The 15,279-nt window shown below is 43.8% G+C and overlaps 1 protein-coding gene across 1 annotated transcript in view; it reads left to right on the top strand.

Annotated features, from left to right (window-relative positions):
• The window catches only part of JMJD8 (jumonji domain containing 8), a 209,175-nt gene that overhangs the window by 53,860 nt on the left and 140,036 nt on the right, over positions 1-15,279 (top strand). The window lies entirely within an intron of this gene.

The following is a 15,279-nucleotide window of genomic DNA, read 5'->3' as shown; positions in this document are numbered from 1 at the left end:
TCCCCAGCTAGATAACATCATCAGTGTTAGGAGGGAGTGAGGTTTGTAGTGGTGGTGGAGGAGGAAGAGGAGGATGACAATGAGGACGCCAATGACAATGACTATGGGGTCCATGTTGCCCCCATGAGCTTGGTTGTTTTCTGGCAGATTTTTCATTACCCAAACCCCATTACCCACTAACATTGACAGAGCAAGCCACTAGAATATAACCTGAGAGCAAAGCCCACTCCATACTGATGATGTTACCAAGTTGGGTAATGAAATGTTTGCAAGAAAACAACCAAGCTCAGAGAGCAAGAAGGACCCCACAGTCCTCCTCCTATGCCATCACCATTCTGCAACACACACACACACAAACCACACTGATGGCATACCCTAGTCAAGCAACGAAATGTCTGCAAGAAAACCATCAAGCTCAGAGAGCATTAAGGACCCCATCCTAAATATATGCCAGTTGGCAAGTGCCCACATATTGGTCACTTAGCCATGAGGATGCTGCAACCGTTGTAAATGCAAGGATTGGTCATAAATCATTTTTGTCAACGTGTTTGTATCTTCAGTTACTCAACAAATGGTTGTAAGTCAAGGACTACCTGTATTTAGCTATTGTGGCAATTCTTCCTTTCTACTAGATACCTCCTAACAGTTTGGTAAACAACTGTGATACTTTCGAGTATTTCTAAATCTTGAATTTCCTTTTTGAGTGGGAATAACACCGCCCTCATCAGCCAAAAAATCTGAATTCCCCAAATGAGTGTGTAGGGGAAATACAAAACTTTTTTTTGAAATTGTTTTAGCTTCTTGAAAGACGCCTGTATTTCTCCTCGGGACAAGGGCTCAACCTGAAGGAATTGAAGCAAACAATCTGGCTTAATCACAATTAAAACAAAAAAAACTGGGAGAAAGAACCTGGAGGCAATTAAGCCAGGCCAACGAAAGGTTAGTTGTCCACAAACCCAACGGTGGTTAACTTTTAGTTGTTGTTTTATTTTTAAAGAGAATTTTTTCCCATTGCTCACTTTAGATTTGCAGAGAGCCAGCGAGGATTTATGTGAACGGATCGGCTGCCAGCCTCTTCTGGTTTCCTGTACTTCCAATTTTTATATAAATGAGATCTTAGCTGCTTGCACTAAGCAATCCATTAAAGTCAGCATCTATTTGTTTAAAGGCTGGTGTTTTTCCCCGAAGAAGGCTGGGTCAGGGGGAAAGGGGAGTAATCCAGCAACCTCAATTAAAAACCACCATGATGTGATTCACATTTTTGGTCACTAGAGATCGGACTGGATTAAACCCAAAGGAATTTTTTTTTATCCAAGCGAGTTCTAAAGGATTGAAGTGAGGCAGTTTAATCCTGGTGTGATTGACTAATAATGTGAATTTTAAAAACTCAGCAAATTGCCCTTAGCCTTCTGATGCTTGTTCTGGTGATTAACCATCTGAATACCAAAGAAAAGGATTTTCTGAGTTATTTGAAAAACAACACACACACCGCTTTCCTCAGACAGCCTTGTCCCAGATTTTTTTTAAAACAAATCCTGCCATTCGTTATTTTTCCATCGGAATGGCTGCCCACCAAAATATTTGAAGTAAACACAGAACAATTGCAGGGCAATGACCTGGGCTGAGAACAGAGTCCACGGGGAAGGCAAAATGGAATGAAAAATGGACATTTGCTACATTTGAAGGGAGCAAAGGGGAGGAGGGGAGGAGTGCCGGGTCTGGGAGAAGTGAGAGAGAGTATTCTGAAGGGAGCCTGACCTTGGAATGAATCAATAGGTCAGAATCCATAAAAAATGGGTGAGAAAAGAAAAGGAAGGAAGGAAGGAAGGAAGGAAGGAAGGAAGGAAGGAAGAAAGAAAGAAAGAAAGAAAGAAAGAAAGAAAGAAAGAAAGAAAGAAAGAAAGAAAGAAAGAAAGAAAGAAAGAAAGAAAGAAAGAAAGAAAGAAAGTGAAAGACAGTGAAAAGAAAGAAAAGAGAAAGAGAAAAATGAATGAGAAAGAAAGGAAGAAGAGAACAAAAAAGAAAGTGAAAGACAGTGAGAAAGGAAAGAAAGAAAAGAGGAAGAAAGGGAAAGGGAATGAATAAAAAGAGAGAAGAAAGAAAGGAAAAGAAAAAGAAAACAAAAAGAAAGAGAAAGAAAAATGTGAAAGACAATGAGAGAAAGGAAAGAAAAAAGAAAAAGTGAAAGAAAGAATGAATGAAAAAGAGACAGACATACAGATACATAGATAGAGGAAGGAAGGAAGGAAGGAAAGAGAGAGAGAGAAAGAAAAAGGAAGGAAGGAAGAAAGGAAGCAGGGAAAAAAAGAACAAGCAGGTTTACAAAGCTTTTAAATCAATTAAAAAGGCCACAGAGGGAAATTAGTGGATATGGCCAGGACTGCTTCTTGGTAAGTTTTTACTTTCTGGTCCTTTCATTATTCTTAGCTGAAAATTGGTTGTTACTGAGGAAGAGGCTTGCGATCTTCGATCAATATTAATTTATAATGAGTTGTGTTCCTTAGCGGTCCATATTCAAGCCAGAAACCAAAATCAAATCAAAACCTTCAAATGCTTTTGTTTGTTTGTTTCTTTTTATTTCCATGGCTGCCCAACTCAACCAAGTGACACCGGGTGGCTGACAATTCTAAAATTATAAAACAATCAAAATCATCCAAACAATTTTAAAAAAAAAACCACCCACAAAATAAATACAACGCAAAGAGCAGCCATGAGGATCAGGGGTGGGATTCTACCAGTTCGCACCTATTTGGTAGAACCGGTTGTTAGAAGAAATTACAGGGCTAATCCTGTAAGGAAGGCAGGAAGGAAACATTCTGGTGTTGCTTACAGAAACTGCCTCTCCGTTAACCCTTATTACATTCTTGGCAGGACTAGACTTCCTGTCTCAGGAACTTCTCTGGAGTTTTTTCCCCCTCCTTTGCTGGTACTTTGCTTGTGTGGAGTGACCATTCAAAGTTACAATGGCACTGAAAAAGTGACTTATGACCATTTTTCACACTTACGACTGTTGCAGCATCCCCACAGTTATGAGAGGCCAGGTGAGGAGATGCTTCCCTCGATTTGAGTGATATTGAGTTGGCCACACCTAGCCAATAACATGACCACCAAGCCATGCCCACCCGGTCACATGACCACCAAGCCACGCCCACCACCTAAGCCATGCCCACAGAAGCGGTTGTTAAAAATAAACCCCTGGTGAGGGTTAACCTTTGCTGGTCCCCTGAGTGGAAATGTCTAAAAGAAGAACAAGATTTTCAGCAAGAAAGTGGTGCGGAGAAGGAGTAGGTACGTGGTTCTCCATCCACCGTCCACCCCATAGACACGTGCTGTGGGATTTATTTGAGTTCTTCTGCTTTTGGAGGACGAGGGTCCAGCGTGGCTTGTGAGTGGGAACACAGACCCCAGAAAACTGAGAAGAAAGAGAAGGAGGAGGAGGAGAGGGAAAGGGGAAAAAAAAGGCAGAATGGAGAAATTTGGAGGGCTGACGATGCTTCCTCCATCAGTCAGGGCTCCAGAATTAGGAGAAAGAAACGGGGTTTCTGTGGGACGCTCAGAGGGTTGAGACAGGATGCTGGAAATGAAAGGCCACCCGGAATCCAGTCCTTCATTGTTGCTCCTTCCACGCTCATAAATCTGGTGGGTCACAATGAGGTGGGGGCTGCTTGGCTGGGCCTGCCTTTCTCGCCGACATTGCAAATCTTCACGAGGCAGACTTGAGCACATCTGGAACTGCTGGAGATGAAGATCAGCTATGCCTTGAGCCAAGGTAAACAGTCTCCTTTGTGGAACATCTAAGGCATTACAGAGCCAATGAAGAATTGTCCACCGAGAACCTACAGGTATATCATAATAAGTGTCTTAGAGGGGTTTTCTGGGGTGCATACTAAAGTTGGGGCTGTTCTAACAGAATAATAGAGTTGGAAGGGACCTTGGAGGTCTTCTAGTCCATCCCCCTGCTCAATCAGGAGAACCTATACCATCTCAGATAAGTGACTGTCCAGTCTCTTCTTAAAATCCTCCAGTGATAGAGCATCCACAACTTCTGACAGCAAGCTATTCCATTGATTAATTGTTCTCATTGTAGGAAATTTCTCCTTAATTCTAGGTTGCTTCTCTCCTTGATTACTTTCCCATCCATTGCTTATTGTCCTGCCCTCATCCTGCCAAAAAGGAGACCCTACAGCATTTCTGACAGATGGCAGTCCAGTCTCTTCTTGAAAGCTTCCAAACTTCTGAAGGCAACTCCTGTTCCATGGGTTGATTGTTCTCACTGTCGGAAAATCCCTCCTTATTTCCAGGTTGAACCTCTCCTTGTTCAGTTTCCATCCATTATTCCTTGTCTGGCCTTCAGGTGCCTTGGAGAATAGCTTGACCCCCTTCCTCCTCTCTGGGGCAGCCCCTTAGATATTAGAAGACTGCTATCATGTCACTTCTTCTCACTAAACTAGACTTACCCAAATCTTGCAGCCGTTCTTCATATGTTTTAGCACCTAATCCTCTTTGTTGCGGTTCTCTTCACTCTTTCCATTACTCTTTCCCCTGTAATGGGGTGACCGAAACTGGATGCAGTATTGCAGGTGTCTTTTTATGCTGTCTTATGTTGTCTGCAGATCCTGGATTCCATCATCTCATCTCCACTGGGAAGTCACACCAGCAATAGCATTCAGCTTCAGGACAGAATGGCCAAAGAAGGTCCGTGGGTTTTTCTATGGTTTCCCTTTCATGATCCTCGTCATCTCAGCCTTCAAAGCACCAGAGGTCACAGTGCAAAAGTCAGAAGGGTCACAGGGTGAGGGGCACAAGCTAAAAAAAGGATCCCCCCCTCCCCACTGGCTGTCTTTAAGCCTGTCTGACATCAAAGCCCATCTTCATACGGGGCTGGAAATATCAGTGGGAGACCCTTTCTCTTCCTCCTCCATTCCTTTCATTGCCCCTCCGGGCTGGTCTGCCCAAATTTTCACAGTGGTGTGCTCGGCTTCTTAGCTGCAAGAAGAATGAAGGAGACCATTAAGAAGGCAGGATCATTATGCATTAAAAAGTATTTACAGGTTTTTGATCGATGTTTGCTTTTCCAGGGTTTTGAGTCCCATGGAAAGAAGGTAGACAAAGAGAGAAGTTGATGGACAAGAAAGGAAGATGGAAGGAAGAAGGGGGGAGGGGGGGAAACAGCCTCAAAAAATGAGAAAAGTTTATGCTCTGCAACCTGAAGATCAACCTTTTCACTTAAGGCAATAGCACCCGCAGGGCAGGATTTGATGATGTTATCCATTGGGTCCGACTCTTGGTTCTCTCCACATCTTCTGATCTAGCCCTACTCTTTTGAGTTGTTCGGAGCGCTGTTTGGCGACAACTTTGATGGTGTCCAGCCACTATGTTCTTTGGTGGTCTGATTTCCTTTTACTGCTGCTAACTCTTTCCAATATACCCCAAAGGTGCTTTTTTCCCAAGATTTTATTTGAAGACGTTTCGTTTCTCATCCAAGAAGCTTCTTCAGTCCCAAAGGTACTTTTTTTTCAAGAGGCAACTGAACTTTCTGGTTTTTCTTGGAAGACTTCTCATCCAAGAAGCTTCTTCAGCTCCCTTTTGCTTCCTGGATGAGAAGCAAACCATGACCTGGATGACTAAGAATCTCCATTGACATCTTCCCAACAGAATTGCTTTCTCCAGGATCTACACACACACACACACACACACAAAGTTGGCAACCTGAATTGCTTGAGCAGGTCCTGGGGTGGGGAGAGATGCCCATCATTCATAGATCCACCTCCCCTTTCACCAATTCAGTAGTGGACGTAGAAAGAATTCCTAACTTGTATACAAGTCATCCTCAATTTACAACTATGATTGGGACCAGAGTTTCCATTTGATAAGCATGGAAGTTGTTACGTGAGTCGAACCAATTGTATGACCTTTTTTTGGCCAAAAGATAAGAAAGGCTGACGTAAATCAGGCCTGCAGAACTCTACATGGCCATCAGAGGGCAGCAAAGGGTTCCGTGCCTCCTTTGCTGCCCTCTGGGGGTCAGTGAGTTTTTTTGCAGCACAGAGTTGTTCGCCCTCCCTAATTTCGGAGAGCTGGCTCATGAATCGGGGTTAGCTGTGGTATGCAGTCCTCTGAAGAGCTGTGTGGCCGAGAAACCAAATCTTTCCTTTGGCTTACCCCTTCTCCTTTTGTCCATCTGACAAACCTGGAGGCTGGCCAGCCTCTTTCCTTCCGTCAAAAGCTTCCGATACATGAATTTCTTTGCACCTCAAGCGCTGGCTTAATCACTTTGAAGCCTTCACGTCCTTCCTTACAGTAAGCCAGTCTTTCGGGCTTTGCTTGCCAGCTTTCTTTCTTTTGTTTGCTGACTTCCACCCAGCACCCCGCGTTAAATTTATGAATTCCAATGAGCCTGGGAAAAACAGGCGCTCACACACACACCCCTCCCAGTTGCTACCCTCCCAGCCTCTCTCTTTCTCGCAGCCAACACATCTTCCTTATTGTGGCAAGGCATTGCTGAGGGATGAAGTAAGGGATGGAGCCGAATGACGGTTCTGCATTCAGCCAGGAACTGGGAAAGTAAGTTGGCTGGTTGCACAGCCAGCTCAAACGGGTTTCTCTGTGCTGCTGGAATTTTAATTCGGTCAACCATGGTCTTGTTTTTTTTTCTGGGCAGAGAAGAGCATTTCTAAGATGTTTGAAGGCTCTCCTTAATCTGTCCCTTCTTTGAGGAAAGGTTTAGGTGAAAAGGGAAGACAGCTTTTCTCCTGATCTGTATTCCTTTCTACGGTTTGCCTCTTCTTGTTGCAAAGAGAAACATCTCCAGCATTCTGGGAGATTTTCTTCATAAAATACAGGGCACAGATGAATAAGAAGTATAATAAAAGTTTGCCCCCTGGAGCGCATTGTTAGGTATCTCAAGCAGATCTTCTCTGTCTGTGGCACAGATTTTCACACCCTGCAGACGTTGCTCATTCCTTACAACCTGTTGTGTTTCTCCAAATTGCTCTGTTAAAGTGGTGTTTCTCAACCTTGTTAAAGTGGTGTTTCTCAACTTTAAGGTGTGTGGACTTCGATTCCCAGAATTCCCCAGACCGCATCCTTTTAAGATGTGTGGACTTCAACTCCCAGAATTCCTCAGCCAACCTTGGCCAAGAACCTTCCTTCCTTATTCCTCTCTCCTTCCATCCATTCAATTATTAGAGCAACCCCTTTCAACTCAGTTTGGCACAACCTCTTTGGCCCTAAAAGGAATTTGCCAAAGTGTCAGTGGTTCAGGGTTGGGTTTAAATAAATATTTCTCTCAAGGGGAAAGTTTGCAAGCCATGTGTTTTACCCCTTCCCATTCTGCACTGCAGTTGGGTGGGTGGGATCCAGAGCTGTATTTTGGCAAGATCCTTGTCAGTTAATGAGCTTATTTGGCTCAGATTTCTTCTTTTTTTTATTGCCTGTTTCTTTTTCCTATTGCTAAATTGGCTAGGGGGAGGCTGCAGTTGAACTTTTGACTTGTTGTCTTGGCTGAGTAATGTTTTGCTCTGACTGGCCTGTATGCACACAGACCACAACGTGAGAGAGAAAATGTGGTTTCTGAAGGACAGAAGTTGAAGTAGGTGGTCAAATCTTGCCAGGTTACATCGAATGCTAGAGTTGGAAGGGACCTTGGAGGTCTTCTAGTCCAACCTTAGACTGTCTACTATGGACCTCACCCCTTTCCTAAGAGGTCTGTAGGGGGCGTGCATAAGCGCACCAACGTGCCTACCGTCCCTGTCCTATTGTTTCTCTTATTCTTCTTTTATTTTTCTTATATGTACCCATTTCATGTATTCACAACTATGTATACATTTATACTTATTATCTTGTAAACAATTGGCAAATCAAATAAATAAATAAATAAATAAATAAATAAATAAATAAACCCCTGCTCCAGCAGGAGACCCTATACTCTTTCAGATAAATGATTGTGCAGTCTTTTTTTGGACAGCCTCCAGTGATGGAGCACTCACAACTTCTGAAGGCAAGTTATTCCATTGGTTGATTGCTCTTCACCGTTAAGAAATTTCTCCTTAATTCTAGGTTGTTTCACTCTTTGGTTAGCTCAGTTGCCTGGAAAATAAGTTGACCTCCCTCTTCTTTGTAGGAGCCCATCAAGTATCGGAACGCTGCTATCACAACACGCCTACTCCTTCTTTTCATGAAATCAGATATACCCAATTCCTGCAACCGTTCTTCGTACGATTTAGCCTCCAGCCTGCTAATCATTCATGTTGCTCTTCTCTGCACTCTGTTTCCAGAGTCTCAACGTCTTTTTTATATCATGGTGACCAAAACTGGGGGCACCATTCCAAGTTCATAATCTGCTATGAAAACGTTCTTCGTGGCTTCCAGAAATGCTTTTCATGGGTGGTAGGGAAGAAGGAAGACATGTGTTTTATGTTTTCCTTCTTTTCTGGAGAGAAAAGAGAAAAACAAAAACAAAAAAATTGAACTAAAGAGAAATCAAATTTCCAGGAGTTGTGGCTGCTCCATCCCTGGAGGTTTCCAAGGAGAGATTGGGCAACCATTTGTCTGAAATGAAATGGATAGGATCTCCTGATTGAGGGGGTGGGGTGGGGGTTGGACTTGAAGACCTCCATTAGTCCCTTCCGATTCTATTGTTCTGTTATCCGGGCAATTCACACTACCTGGATTCTGCCTGGATTATGCTAGTCATGAGGATTTTGATCCGACAGATGTTTCCAGCTGCTATTCTTTCCGTTACGGGGAGCAGAAATAAAGGGTTCGACGTCAACCCAGTGACAAGCCTGAAGTTTATTCATCTCCAGTAAAGCATGACCTCACCCTCTTCGAAGCACCCAACTTTTCCCGTTGCCATAGAGTAACATTGTTCGAACCCAAGATTGTTCTGCACAAGCGAAGGCCAGAGGGTGAGTGAAGGCTTCTCACCCACACCACCTTTTGACTGCCCAAGCAGCTTCATCTGGTAGAGCAAGAGAGAAAGTAGAAGAGAAAGGAGATGATTGGGGGTGGGGGGGAAGAGGGAGAGAGAAGAGAGAACAGAAGAGAAGGAAAGAGAGAGAAGGAGGGAGAGGGGAGACAGAAGAGAAGGAGAAAGAGAGAGGAGGGAGAGAGAGAGAGAAGAGAAGAGAACAGAAGAGAAAGAGAAGAGGGAGGGAGAGAGAAAAGGAGGGGAGAGAGGGAGAAGAGAAGAAAACAAGAAGGAGGGAGAGGGGGAAGAGAAGGAGAGAGAAAGGAAGGGGAGAGCTTAGTTTTGGGGGGAGGAAAATAAGGGAGGGAAATTCTGCCTCTGCCTACCAGCTTCCATCGGTATTCATCTGGCTAGCGTCCTGTCATTGTGTGAGAGAATTGAGGAAAACCGAAAGAGTATTTGCTGTGTGAGCAAGAAAGAGACAGCAAGGAGCCTGGGCGTGGCTTAACTCAACTGTTCTGTACTAAAGCTGCTTGCTACTCTGAAACTGAAACTCCTCTCCTTTGCTAGTATTTCCTAATATAGGAAATGTTAATGCTCTGATGGTCATTTTGAAAAATCCTTTCTTAGTGAGCACCCAGAAGCCAAGAGGAATGAAATACACACACACACACACACACACACACACACACACACACACACACACACATATACACGTGTATACACACACACACACACACACACATATATATATATATATACACATACATGTACACACAGAGAGAGAGAGAGAGAGAGAGACAGAGAGATTCAGCTAGGTATAAATCTCTGCCTTCCATCCAGAATCAGAATCTGAATAGAGCTGGAAGGCACCTTGGAGGTCTTCTAGTCCACCCCCCTGCTCAAGCAGGAGAACTTATACCATTTCAGACAAGTGACTGTCTAGACTGTTCTTAAAAACCTCCAGTGATGGAGCACCCACAACTTCTGGAGGCAGCTTCTGTTCCACTGGTTAATGGTCCTCCCTGTTATGAAGTTTCTCCTTAATTCCAGGTTGCTTCTCTCCTGGATTAGTTTCCATCCCTTGTTTCTTTTCCTGCCCTCTGGTGCTTTGGAGAATAAATGGACCCCTTCATGGCAGCCCCTCAAAGACTGGAATACTGCTATCATGTCACCCCTAATTCTTTTTTCTAGACTAGCCAAACCGAAATCCTGCAGCTGTTCTTCATAGGTTTTCGCCTCCAGGCCTTTAATCATCTTAGGTGTTATAATCCAGCAGAAGATGCCCGAATTTCCCTCAGTTTAAGGGTGAATTGCAGTAAACCGATATACCAACTTCCTCCCAGAGGAACCGAGTTCATCAAACATTTTCTTTTAAAAACTTGGAATGAATGATCACAAAGGGAAGGGCAAGAAATGAGGTGGGAGCAATGTGGATTCAAAGTGCTCCCTTGTGGCTGAAGTTGAATGCAACAAGAGCAATGAAATAGGAAATAATTTTTTTCCAATCTGCCCGTTCAATAACATCCAGGCAGACCTTAGATCCGTGATGGTGAACCTGTGGCACGCAGAGCCATTTGTGCCGGCATGTGAGCCACAGGCAAACTTACCTCACTGCGTATGCCTCACAGCTGAATTTTTTGGCTGTTTTGAGGCCTTTTTCGGCCTCCCAGAGACTCTGCAGGCTTTTCAGGATGAATAATAGGCCCGTTTCGTCACTTCCTGTAATACCAGAGGGGTGGGGAGCATTGTGCATGTATGCACATGCCAGCACACGCACAATTTTTGGCACGGGAGCCCAAAAAGTTAGCCACACTGCCTTAGATACTCAGACTCTCATAGCTTAACTTCTGACCTTCTGTTTCTTTTGTGAAATTGCAACAGGGAAATTATATCGGCCCAACACTTAGTGGTAGGATGTAATTTGTTAAAGTGAATTTTTGCTCCACTTTATGACCCCCTAGCCCAGGGGTCGCCAACCTTTTGGATCTCAGGGACCACCAAACTCACAGTTTTAAATCCCAGGGACCACTAACTGGTTCTGTGGGTGGGGCCTAATTTGTGGGTGTGGCTTGGCAGTCATGTGACTGGCTGAGTATGGCTTGTATGTAAATATTATAAATATTTATATAAATATTGATTTTTTTTAAATTTAAAAAAGAGCAATTTTTACCCCAAATCAGGCAAAGCAGGCAGGCAGATTGAGTTGCTCACAGAATCATTCAGTGATCTATCTATTTGCCATCAGCTAGCTCAGTCTGTCACAGAAAATTTGCTTGCCGTGAGTCTGCACTAAATAATAGAAACTTCAGTCCTAAGGGAGGTTCAGCTGTGCTTAAAAGCAGAGCCAAAGATCTAAAGACTAGCTAGAAAGCAAGAAATCCAACCATTTCCTGCTTCCTAGTTAATCTAAATCTCCAGGCGCAGCAGAACACCTGATGGTCGGAAAAATAGCAATTTAGCAGACAAGTTTGCCAGGTAAGGAGTGAGTGGGCGGGGAGCGTTCCCACGGGCCATGTGGGTGACGCAGCCTTGTGTTTCTGCGCAGCCTGGATTAATTGCTTTGGGGGGAATGCTCTGGGGTGAGATTTCTCTGTGGCCCACCAAAATTTTCTCGCAGCCCACCGCTGCTCTAGCCACCGTTGTTAAGTGAATCGCAGCATTTGATAAGTTAATCAACTGGTTGCTAAGTGAATCTGGCTTCCCCATCGACTTGCTCATCAGAAGGTCATGAAAAAAGGGAATCACGTAAACCCCTGGGACATTGCGACCGTCATTAATGTGAACCAATTGCCAAGTATCTCAATTTTGACCCAGTGACCATGGGGATGCTGCAACGGTTGTTAAGTGTGAAAAATGGCCATAAGTCACTTTTTTTTTTCCAGTGCCATGGTAAACTTCTAAAAGTCACTATTTGTAGGACTATTTGTAGTCCCTCATCCTGCCTTCTGCTCATGCTGCTTCGCACAGGACCAAATTCAAACAGCAGAGGGCAGAATCGCACAGCTAATCCATTGATGGAATTTGAAATTTGTGCCTTCAGAGTCAACCTTGACCTGACTCCCTGCCTGGATAAGATAGAATAGAATAGAATAGAGTAGAGTAGAGTAGAGTAGAGTAGAGTAGAGAGTAGAGTAGAGTAGAGTAGAGTAGAGTAGAGTAGAATAGAATAGAGTAGAATAGAGTAGAATAGAGTAGAATAGAGCATAAGTATAAGAATAAGAATAGAATAAGTATAAGCATAAGCATAAGCATAAGTATAGAATAGAATAGAACTGAATCTTTTAGAATAGAATAAGAATAAGTATAAGAATAGAATAGGGTAGAATAGAACCGAATCTTTATTGAGAATAGAATAGAATAAGAATAAGAATAAGAATAAGAATAAGAATATAAGAATCGAATAGAATAGAATAAGAATAAGAATAAGAATAAGAATAAGAATTTATTGAGAATAGAAGGGAATGGAGTGGAGTGGAGTGGAGTGGAGTGGAGTGGAGTGGAATGGAATGGAATAGAATAGAATAGAATAGAATAGAATAGAATAGAATAGAATAGAATATTGAATGTCCACCATTAAACCATCTTTCTCCATGTTACCAGTGTCTTTCTCCCCACTTGGAACTGAACCAGATGGATATTTCTTCCAACAGTAAGTATACTTTTACTAAAGCCAGGTCATGTCAGCGTAGGAAAAGCCAGATCTGAAGATTTCCACGCAAGGCCAATATTTTTCCCTTCTCTCCCTTGGTCATCCTGCTAGTGTCCAATAAAGTTCAAATTAATTGTTTTCGGTGGCAGTTCTAAGTTTGGCGCCTCTTTGGCGGGTGTTCATATTCCATTCCCGTGCCTGTGTCCTTGGATCGATCATTCAACCAGTTGACTCTGGCTGGCACTTCTGGCACCTGCCATCCCCTGCCCTGTATCCTCCTTTCCCCTCTCCCCGTATTTTATGGCAGGCTGCCATCAAAGCGAAGCAAGGCGGAAGGGATCTAATCGGGTGGGCTTCAAAAAAAATGTTGCAACGGGTTCTCCCTGCCCAGTTGCTGGATGGGCGTGGGCATGGACAGGCATGGCCTAGTCAGCTTCCTGCACCACAGCAGGGGGAGGGGTTGCCCTCCCTGGGCTACGGAGGCTTTCCTTGAGCCTCCAGGAGGATGAAAATAGCCTCCCTGGGTTCTGGAGGTTCTCTGGAAGCCAGAAACGGACCCATTTCTGCCCTTCCCGAACTTCCGGGAGGCCCATTTTTCGCCCTCCCCGAGCCTCCGCACACACCCTGCACTTACCTGCATCCAAAACAGGTCATGTGGGGATTCCTGGGAGGGGAAGGAGCAGGGTGGGTAGAGCCAGCCAGGAGTGGGATTTGGGGGGTTCTCCAAACTGCACAGAATCTTAGCTGGGGGCTCTCCCGAACCCCTGCAAATCCCCCCAGCAGCCCACCCCTGGGTGTAATAGCAGATCTGAAGGATTACATCATGTGCTCAAGTGGAATTATGAGTTAGTGTGAGGCATGAAAATGATCCGAGCCAGATTCCTAAATTCTGAAGGACCACAGTCGGATGCATCCAGAGTAGTTCCTCCTCATTTTTTTTGCAGCGAGAAGCAGGCTAATATTTCCACCACCCCCTGCTCCATCTTCTATCCTAACTAATGACTAACGCTTGCCTATTCATAATATACTGTGCGTCACCCTAGCTTTGACTCACCGCAGATTCTGAATGGAACTGCATTCTTTCAATGAGGAGATCATGTCTCTTACACCCTCATGAATCGCTGTTGCTTAGAATAACTGGCTCTGTCAGAGAGACGTGCCATCTAATAATTGTTCCATCCCAACCATTAAAAAGAAACTTCAGAATCGTCTTCTTGTTCAGTGAAGGATCTTGAAGAACAGTTGGAGACCAACAAAGGGAGGTGGGACCATCTTATATTGGGTGGGCCTTTGTCAGCCTTTCACGTCGGGTGAGGTCGAGACATAAGAGCAAGCAATCATTTCAGAAATGGTCTTTATTCTTCCAGGATAGAGCAACCAAATTTTGAACGTCGGTCTTCCTCTTTTGCATGTCTTGTACCAAAAAGAATCCAGGCAGTGTTGTTTTGAGTTTCTTTCTCGTTTCCTGTAGGGACACGTCTTAGCCACTGAGCCTGTCGATCAGAAAGATCGGCAGTTCGGTGGTTCGAATCCCTAGCGCCGCGTCACGGAGTGAGCTCCCGTTACTTGTCCCAGCTTCTGCCAACCTAGCAGTTTGAAAGCATGTAAAAAAAAAAAATGCAAGTAGAAAAATAGGGACCCCTTTGGTGGGAAGGGAACGGCGTTCCGTGCACCTTTGGCATTTAGTCATGCTGGCCACATGACCACGGAGACGTCTTTGGACAACACTGGCTCTTCTTCGGCTTTGTAACAGAGATGAGCACCGGCCCCTAGAGCCGGAAACAACTAGCATGTATGTATGAGGGGAACCTTTGCCTTGTTTCCTAGGACTGAACAGACTTTGGTGCTCTCTGAGCTTGGTTGTTTTCTTGCAGATGTTTCATTATCCAGCTTGGTACCTTCAGTGTTAGCTATGCCTAGCACTGAAGATGTTATCTAGTTGGGTAATGAAACATCTGTGAGAAAACAACAAGCTCAGAGACCACCAAGGATTCCACAATTCAACTGTGAGCTACAAATATTCTCTTCTGTTGAATAATGTTTTGTAAAACTCTCTCCTCAACTGCTCCTTCCCAGGAGCAGACCTACATCCCATCGCAACTTCAAATAGTCAGATGGAACCAACCAAGATAACAAAGGAAGACCTTGCTTGGTGTGTGTGAAGCCCCTCAATTCTTTTTTTTTTTTTTTGTAAATTTTATTGGTTTTTAAAAACAAACATGAACAAACAAAACATAAAAACATCAAACTTTCTTCCATAAGTATACAAGCAGTGTGCCGGTTGGTTTACAAATTATTTTGTGCATCCATTTCGTAGTCTTCAGTTACAACATTGCATAATAGCTCATATTATCAATCAAACATTGAATACCCTAGTATCATTATTAATCAATCAATTGACTATAATTTTATTCATTCATATTTTACGAAATCTTAATGATTTCCTGAAGCCCCTCAATTCTTATAATCATCTTCTTTTAATGATCTTGCAGGGTGGAGTCTGGGCAACTGAATGGAGCTAGCAGAGTATTTAATGGCCGGATGCTCTTCCTGTCACCAATGCGGAGTTTCGTTCAGCAGATATATATTCTCATTGTGCCCAGAGAGAGAGAAATATCTGCTGCTACCCAGGATCGAACTCACAGCCTCTTGATTGTGAGGCGAGAGCTCCACCTCTAGGCCATCATACCACTTCCCCACAATTCTTATAGTGCTT

This window comes from Notechis scutatus, chromosome 12, assembly GCF_049901735.1.
Source record: "Notechis scutatus isolate UNSWTSFEM ecotype Mainland chromosome 12, rNotScu1.2, whole genome shotgun sequence".
NCBI classification, from domain to species: domain Eukaryota; kingdom Metazoa; phylum Chordata; class Lepidosauria; order Squamata; family Elapidae; genus Notechis; species Notechis scutatus.
Note: the sequence above shows the minus strand (reverse complement) of the source record. Positions and strands in the feature narration are given on the sequence as shown.